Genomic DNA, 7566 nt, shown 5'->3' with positions numbered 1-7566 from the left:
TAAGAAAACAGGCTCACGGATACGTGGAGGGAGACGTTCCTGTATAATTTATCGAAGATTGCATATCTTAGAATTCAATTCACTTGTAACTTTGCAATTGATAGGCTATGGAGTTGTTGCTCTTACTCATTAGGTTCTTATCTTATTGAGGCTATCAGACAACTATGAATAAGATGCTGAGTAGAAGTAGTACTTTCTCATGTGTTTCCATGTGGGTTGCAAAGTTGCAACATAAGTATTTCTAACGGAGTAGGGTTTTCTCTATATGGAAAAGAGGACATTGCTACACTTACTAATTGTACAAAATTAAAGTTTAGTGACCTTAATGATTTTAGTTTATTAATATTTTAATGACCATAAGTGCATTTGATCACCTCCAAAAAAAAAAAAAAATTCTATGATTTATTAAAGCATCAAATTTTTAGATAGAATATACTCATGTTCTTTTTATTTATTACTTTCATTAAATATGAACATCTTCTTCTCTCTTGGAGCTCGATATGAGTGACCAAACAGAATATGGGTAAGTTGGATTGGATGATAGAAAACCATGATGAAGCTATTGATTAATAAAAAAAATAATTAACTTTCTAATTTTCCCTGGAAAAGAAAGGAAAATAAAATCCATCACTTCTAATGCGTGCGATTTTCCAAATATTTACAGAAAATAATAAATATTAAATATAATACACACCATGTTATATTATCCAAAAAATATAATAAATATGGAGAGACTATTAACTTGTATACTAATACATATGGGCATGCTTACAAACATTTCAAACCCTTCCAATTGAAGTCCAAAAAAAGTGCAGCATATACATTGTGTGCACATACAACAGGCATATTTTCTAGTTATATTAATTTTTTGAAGTGTGGCTGAGATGTTGGGTAAGTTGGAGATTATTGGAAATTTCATTTGTAACTATCTCACGTTAGAAAATTAGGTAGAGGTAGGATAGTTTAATATATGGATGAGTCCAAGATAGTTTAAACTTTTGGGTCAAATTGCTCTCACCCACCTGTATCAGGCTCACGTGAAGACTCTTCGATACTAACTAATGATATCAAATGTAGGTAAGTGAGCCAAATTTGCTCATGAACTACTAGACTTGACTTTTTCTAACTCGACCATTTGACTCCATTCGAGTTTGAATTATTCGAGTGTAATTAATGCTACTCAAGGGTCCAATTGAACTTTTAAAACCATTGTTTATTTTTATATTATATAAGCCATATAATATCTTTTTTATACAATTATTTAATATGCTATATATATTTTATATAGATCGACGTACACACACTTATATTTAACATTAATTTTAATTAAATACTGAGTCGAATTTGAGTTTAAGAACTTATAGCAGAGTTGAGTACTCGAGTTTAACAATTTTTAGATCAATCGAGTTTGAATTGAAGATCGAGTTCGAGTCAACTTCAAGTGGTTCGTTGGGTTGACTCGATTCAACTTGAAAACACCCCCAAAAGCAAAATACAATTTGAGACATGTAAGATATGGTTCTAAGATCCACCTGAACAGTTGTTGGATAATTATTTCTAATAACCTTAAAATATAATAGTTTAAGTTTTTGAATCGAATTGCTAATCACCCATGTATATATTAAGCTTACATGAGAACTCCTCAAAGCTAACAAGAGAGTATTGAATTTTCTAGTATTATTCTTTTTTTGATATATGGATAATTAAAATGAATTTTTTGAATGATAAAAAATTTGTAAATTTACAAATTATGAACGTAACTCTCTCTCTCTCTCTCTCTCTCTCTCTTCATATACATACATATATATATATATATATATATATATATTGTAATGCCCCCAACCCGTTATATAGTCCCAGAGTGCTACTACACCTATATAATATACATGTCTCTAGTAAACATACATATATAACCCGCGCTGAATAGGGACATATGGGTATTTCATACTAATATGAGATCTCATGCATAGCGAAAAACATAAACATCCATATGGAAGATCTAAAAGACATACCAGAGCTTCTAACTGTATCCTCAAATACATAAGATCATACTTAAAACATAACATGTTCTCAAAATGTCCAAAAGATACTCTAGATTGAGTCTATTACATATACAGAACGCATACGTAAGCCAAAAATCAAAATGACCCTCCAAGTCTCTCTAGCAACTAGGATTGACGTCTTGTAGGACCTGAAACGAAGGTTGCAAATTGAGGTAAGACACTTCTCAATAAGGTCGAAGATATAATTTCAGTGTGTGACCACATGCGTTTATTTCAATTAAAAAAAGATACATATACAACATATTCTCAATACAGTAATATAGGAGATATACAGACATAATTCCTATGATAGACGATTTAGCATCATAACAAGCGAGAGTCCCCGAGGTTAGAGTAGGGTACATGCCCATACACTGTACGATCTCTCCGCCCAGTACTCCAACCTGTGACTTTACCCATTTTAGTTTTCAAATTGTACATATGCATATTTATAACACTATCTAGCTTAGATACAACAATAACAACTACCAACACATTACCCCTTGGCCTACGGGTTATGCAATTTACTATAGTCTGAATGGTACCACCCGATCCGTTAATCCACCAGTGGCCACTCCAATATCCAGCCACCTATCTCGATACTCACACTGAAAATCATATGTGTGGTTGCACTGTATCCTCTATATATATAAAGCAACAAAACCGCGCTTAACATTAAGCTTTTTAAGGCTCTTTTATAATGGTGAGGTTTTTAGGGCTCTCCTATAAAGGTGAGCTTTTTAGGGCTCTGATATAGCGGTGAGCTTTTTAAGGCTCTAATAGTAACAAGATGCGGTTTCCAAATATCATATATACAATTTATGGTAAAACGAATTAACTTGTTTTACATTCAAAAATCACTTGTACAGTTCCAGTATTTTCACAAACTTATACAATCGTAGGGTGCACAACCTCTCGATTTAACCCTTTTTACGTTTATAGCTCGGTATATAACCAGCACCTATTTTCCACATTTTTCACATAGTAAAATAGAACTCCAGTTCCCATAGTTCGTATAAGTATTAAAACAGTTTCACATATTCCATTTCCATATCATGTGGCACACTCGTTTGATAAAAAATCTACTATATAGTATATAACTCGATAAATATTATCTCAATGGAAAAATAAACGGTTCAACCATCTCCTACGTTAAGATTAATACAAATAAAGAAGTTTTGAAAAGTTTGGAGATCATACATTAAAACCTTTATTTTTACCAAAATCATAAAACTAGTATTTTTACGCGGTGAAACTTCATAAATAAGCAGTCATATCATACGTATAAACATAAGCTAAATTTTTAGCGGTTTAGTTTTCTAAAAAACTGATGTAAACAAATCTCCTTACCTATTTTCGAATTTCAAAAACACGAACGGATCAATCCAAAACAATGACTTGGGATCCCTAAAACCTAAAAACCAAAGAACATTATTTCACTATAATCTCGACTACTGCATAACTATCAAATCAGAAACGGAATCAGATCCTTACCTTGATTTTAGGAAAAATCCTGAAAATCTTCAAAACGACGTTCTGATCCGCTATAACGGTAGAGTTTCTCCTTCTGATCCACGTAGGAACCTTCGATTGTAGAAACAGACGATGAACAGAGAAGAAATCGAACAGAGAGAGAGAGAGAGAGAGAGAGAGAGAGAGAGAGAGAGAGAGAGAGAGAGAGAGAGAGGGTTCACTAGTTCTAGTGAGAAAGAGAGTGTTTTGAGTTTCTTAACCACGAAGCAACCAAAAATGATATTTATAGACCCCTTTACCTAGTCAATTTCGTCGATGAGTGGTGCCTTTATCGACGAGACACAGAAGGCTCTTCATTGATGAACCTATTACCTTGTCGACAAACCTTTATCCGATATTTTTCATGTCGGTCGGGATCTCTTCGTCGCCGAGGCTCTGAATTTCGGCAACGAACCGCCGAAGGACCTTCGTTGATGAGAACCTTGGCTTCGTTGACGAAGCTTGCTAAAATTACATTTTTACCCTTTTCTTGGTTTTACAGGTTCGGGTCTCTACATACATACATATATATATATATATATATATATGCACGAACCGTTTTTTATAATTACCGAAAATTCTTGATAAACAAAAACAATAAAGCACATGCGTTGCATTGGTTGCGGTTAGTCTTAATCAATGTAAATTTTTAAATAATTTTTTTATCGAGTTCAAAAAACAAGGCATACGTTTAAAAGGTAGAATTTTTAATGAACTATATATGTCTCGAGTTACAATCTTATTTAAAAATAGTAGTAGTATAGAAAAGGTGAAAATACAAATTTAGTGTAAATGAATTATAAATATGGGTAAAGTACAAGAATACATTTTACATGAAACTGATTTAACCTTCTTCTAAATGATCTCCAAGATTTGAACAATCAAATTTTCAGACAACGATGCACATATTCCCTTGTCAAAATCAACTCATACTATACTCAAGTCAAGAATAATTACAAGAGAGCATGCAACCGAAAAAAGAAAGAGAGACTGTAAAAGATATAGTTAAGGAGAGGAAGGAATTAAGTTGTATTTTGAAACTTGGCTGAATGACTCATCCATAGTAACAGATTACTTTCATGGTAATTAATTAAATTGAGAATTTTAAATATGAAAACTATAATTGATGATGTGCATATGGAAGAATGGTCTATAATTTTACGCCAGTTGAGAGTTGATGGAGTTTTTAATTGTTAAGAGCCTGTCTACTAGTGTCAGGCACAAGAGGTTCACATAACTATACAACTCTTAGCATAAAAAAATTGATTCCTTCAATGGGAAATTTAAACTTTTGGACAAAGGGTTCAAGCCAATTTGTACATAAGAATAAATTCTCCATCTATTGGAGAGCCATGATCATGTATGAAAGGAGGGCTTGAAATCCTTATTAGGTTGGTTGAGTTTACCACATCACTCGTAGACTAACCTAATAAAATAGTGACAACTCATGATATTTTATTTATTTATTTATTTATTTTGGAAAGAAAGCTTGTTATGATTTACTCATTGATTTAGTGTATGAATTGTCATTACTTTATTAGGTTAGTCTATTGATGGTGTGGTAAACCTAGTTTTCCTAATAATTTCTTATTAAGTAAAATTATTAGGTAAACTAGGTCTACTACATCACTCATAAACTAACCTAATAAAATAGTGTCAACTCTTGATTATTTATTTATTTATTATGAAAAGAAAGTTAGTTATGATTTACTCATTGATTTAGTGTATGAATGTCACTATTTTATTACGTTAGTCTATGGATGGCGTGGTAGACCTAGTCTACCTCATAATTTCTTAGTACGAAAAATTATTAGATAGATTGGGTCTACCACATTACTCGCAGACTAACCTAATAAAATAGTAACAACTCGTGATTTTATTTTATTTTTTAAAAAAAGAAAGTTATGGCTTACTCGTTGATTTTGTAACAACCCGAAAAATTTCATACAGCGGAAGATCTCCATAATAATTACCAGAGTACTAATTATCCCCAATACAACAATACCATTTCCAATATTACAATTAACACCCATGAAATACTAAATACATCAAAAATCATAATTTAATAAGGATATATTATAAATAAAACCTTTTATCTCACCCATGCTTTCACTGCGCTACTCTAATGAATGTTTGCTTCTCATGACATCTGAAAAATATTGGATAATCATGGGGCGAGACACCTATCAGTAAGATGGAATGAATTATTATTAGTGTGTGGCAAATGAGTTTTAGTGTGGTGAGAATACATCCATCGACTAATTATCTTTAACTAAAAAAAATCATTTGATACTGTACTCACCCCTATATATTTGAAAATATATAGTTCCTTTTTCAAACGTACTTTAACTCAATAAATACTCTGTTCTTATAAATCTACACACATGCTTTTATAACTATAACTCACACCCATATAATTGAAAAATACATATTTTCTACTTAAACTTACTATTGCTCAATAATTAATTCTGTAAATCCCCTTTGCCTACCTCATGTTGGCCCTTATATTGGGAGGATACTCTACTCTACCTCATGTTGGCCTGTAAATGAGGAGGATACAACCTCCCGCTGTCCCGTATACAGGGAGGGTACTCTACTCCTCTATTCTACCTCATGCTAACCTATATATGAGGAGGATACAAACCTCATGCTGCCCCGTATACAGGGAGGGTACTATACTCTACTCTATTCTACCTCATGTTGGCCTATATACGAGGAGGATACAACCTCATGCTGACCCGTATACAGGGAGGGTACTCTACTCTACTTTACTCTATTCTAACTCATGTTAGCTTGTATACGATGATGATACAACCTCATGCTGGCCCGTATACATGTAGGGAACTGTACTCATACACATAACATGGCCAATTTACCCCTTTCGTGACCCTACACACATAACATGATATAGTAATAATTTCATCATTTTGTATTTTTCAATAATTATATGATCTCTAAATCATCGTGCATTTCATAACAACAAATCATATCGGTTTAACACCGTCTTTTCATAAATCAGATTATTCCCAACATTTCACGATTTTTGTATAAATTCACAACTCAGTATAAAATTGTTATATCAAAACTCTGTATAAATATGTCATTTCATAATTATATAAAAACCATCATGTTTAATTATATAATAATAATTATTCTCATGCCACACGATTTAACTGATACATCATAATATAATAATTGTTCAGAAAAATTATATTTTTTACTGAAAACAAGGTTATGATTAATTTCACCTATTTAATTTAATTCCATTATATTCCAAGAAAACCTGACATAATCAAATTCCTGCAATTTAATTTAATTCCAAAATATTCCAAGAAATCTACTTTAATCAAATCCCTGCAGTTTAATTTAACTCCAACATGGTCTCAAAAATCTAGTTTAATCAACTCCCTGCAGTTTAATCTAATTCCAAAATACTCTTAAAAATCTAATTTAATCAAATACCTTAGTTTAATTTAACTCTAACATGTTCCCAAAAATCTAGTTTAATGAACTCCCTGTAGTTTAATTTAATTCTAATATATTTCCAAAAATCTAATTTAATCAACTCCCTGCAATTGAATTTAACACAGACATATTTTTAATTAACATAAATCTAACTCATATTCAAATTTAATTGAGAATACTTTAAAACAAATTTTATATAATTTATTTCCCTTACCTTTGTCCTAGAGTGGTGCCTACAACGTTCCAACGATAAATCCATTCTGATTAAAATGTTCGTGGCAGAAAATGGAACCTAGAGATATTTTTCATTTTTCAATGACGTACAATTCGCTGAGAAATTGAGCATAGAGAGTGAGAGTTTGGGGAGAGAGAGAGAGGAGAGAGAGACGGTTGGGGGGGGGGGGACTTGCTTAATCCTCAAGCTTCATTCATCTTTATATATACATCTTATTACTATATTATATTATATATATATATATATATCTTTATTCCAATAAATTTTTTTATCATTATAATACTAATTATTTTATTTATTTATTAAATAATT

This window comes from Malania oleifera, chromosome 9 (assembly GCF_029873635.1).
Source record: "Malania oleifera isolate guangnan ecotype guangnan chromosome 9, ASM2987363v1, whole genome shotgun sequence".
Classification (NCBI taxonomy): domain Eukaryota; kingdom Viridiplantae; phylum Streptophyta; class Magnoliopsida; order Santalales; family Ximeniaceae; genus Malania; species Malania oleifera.
This window is presented reverse-complemented; position numbering follows the sequence as displayed.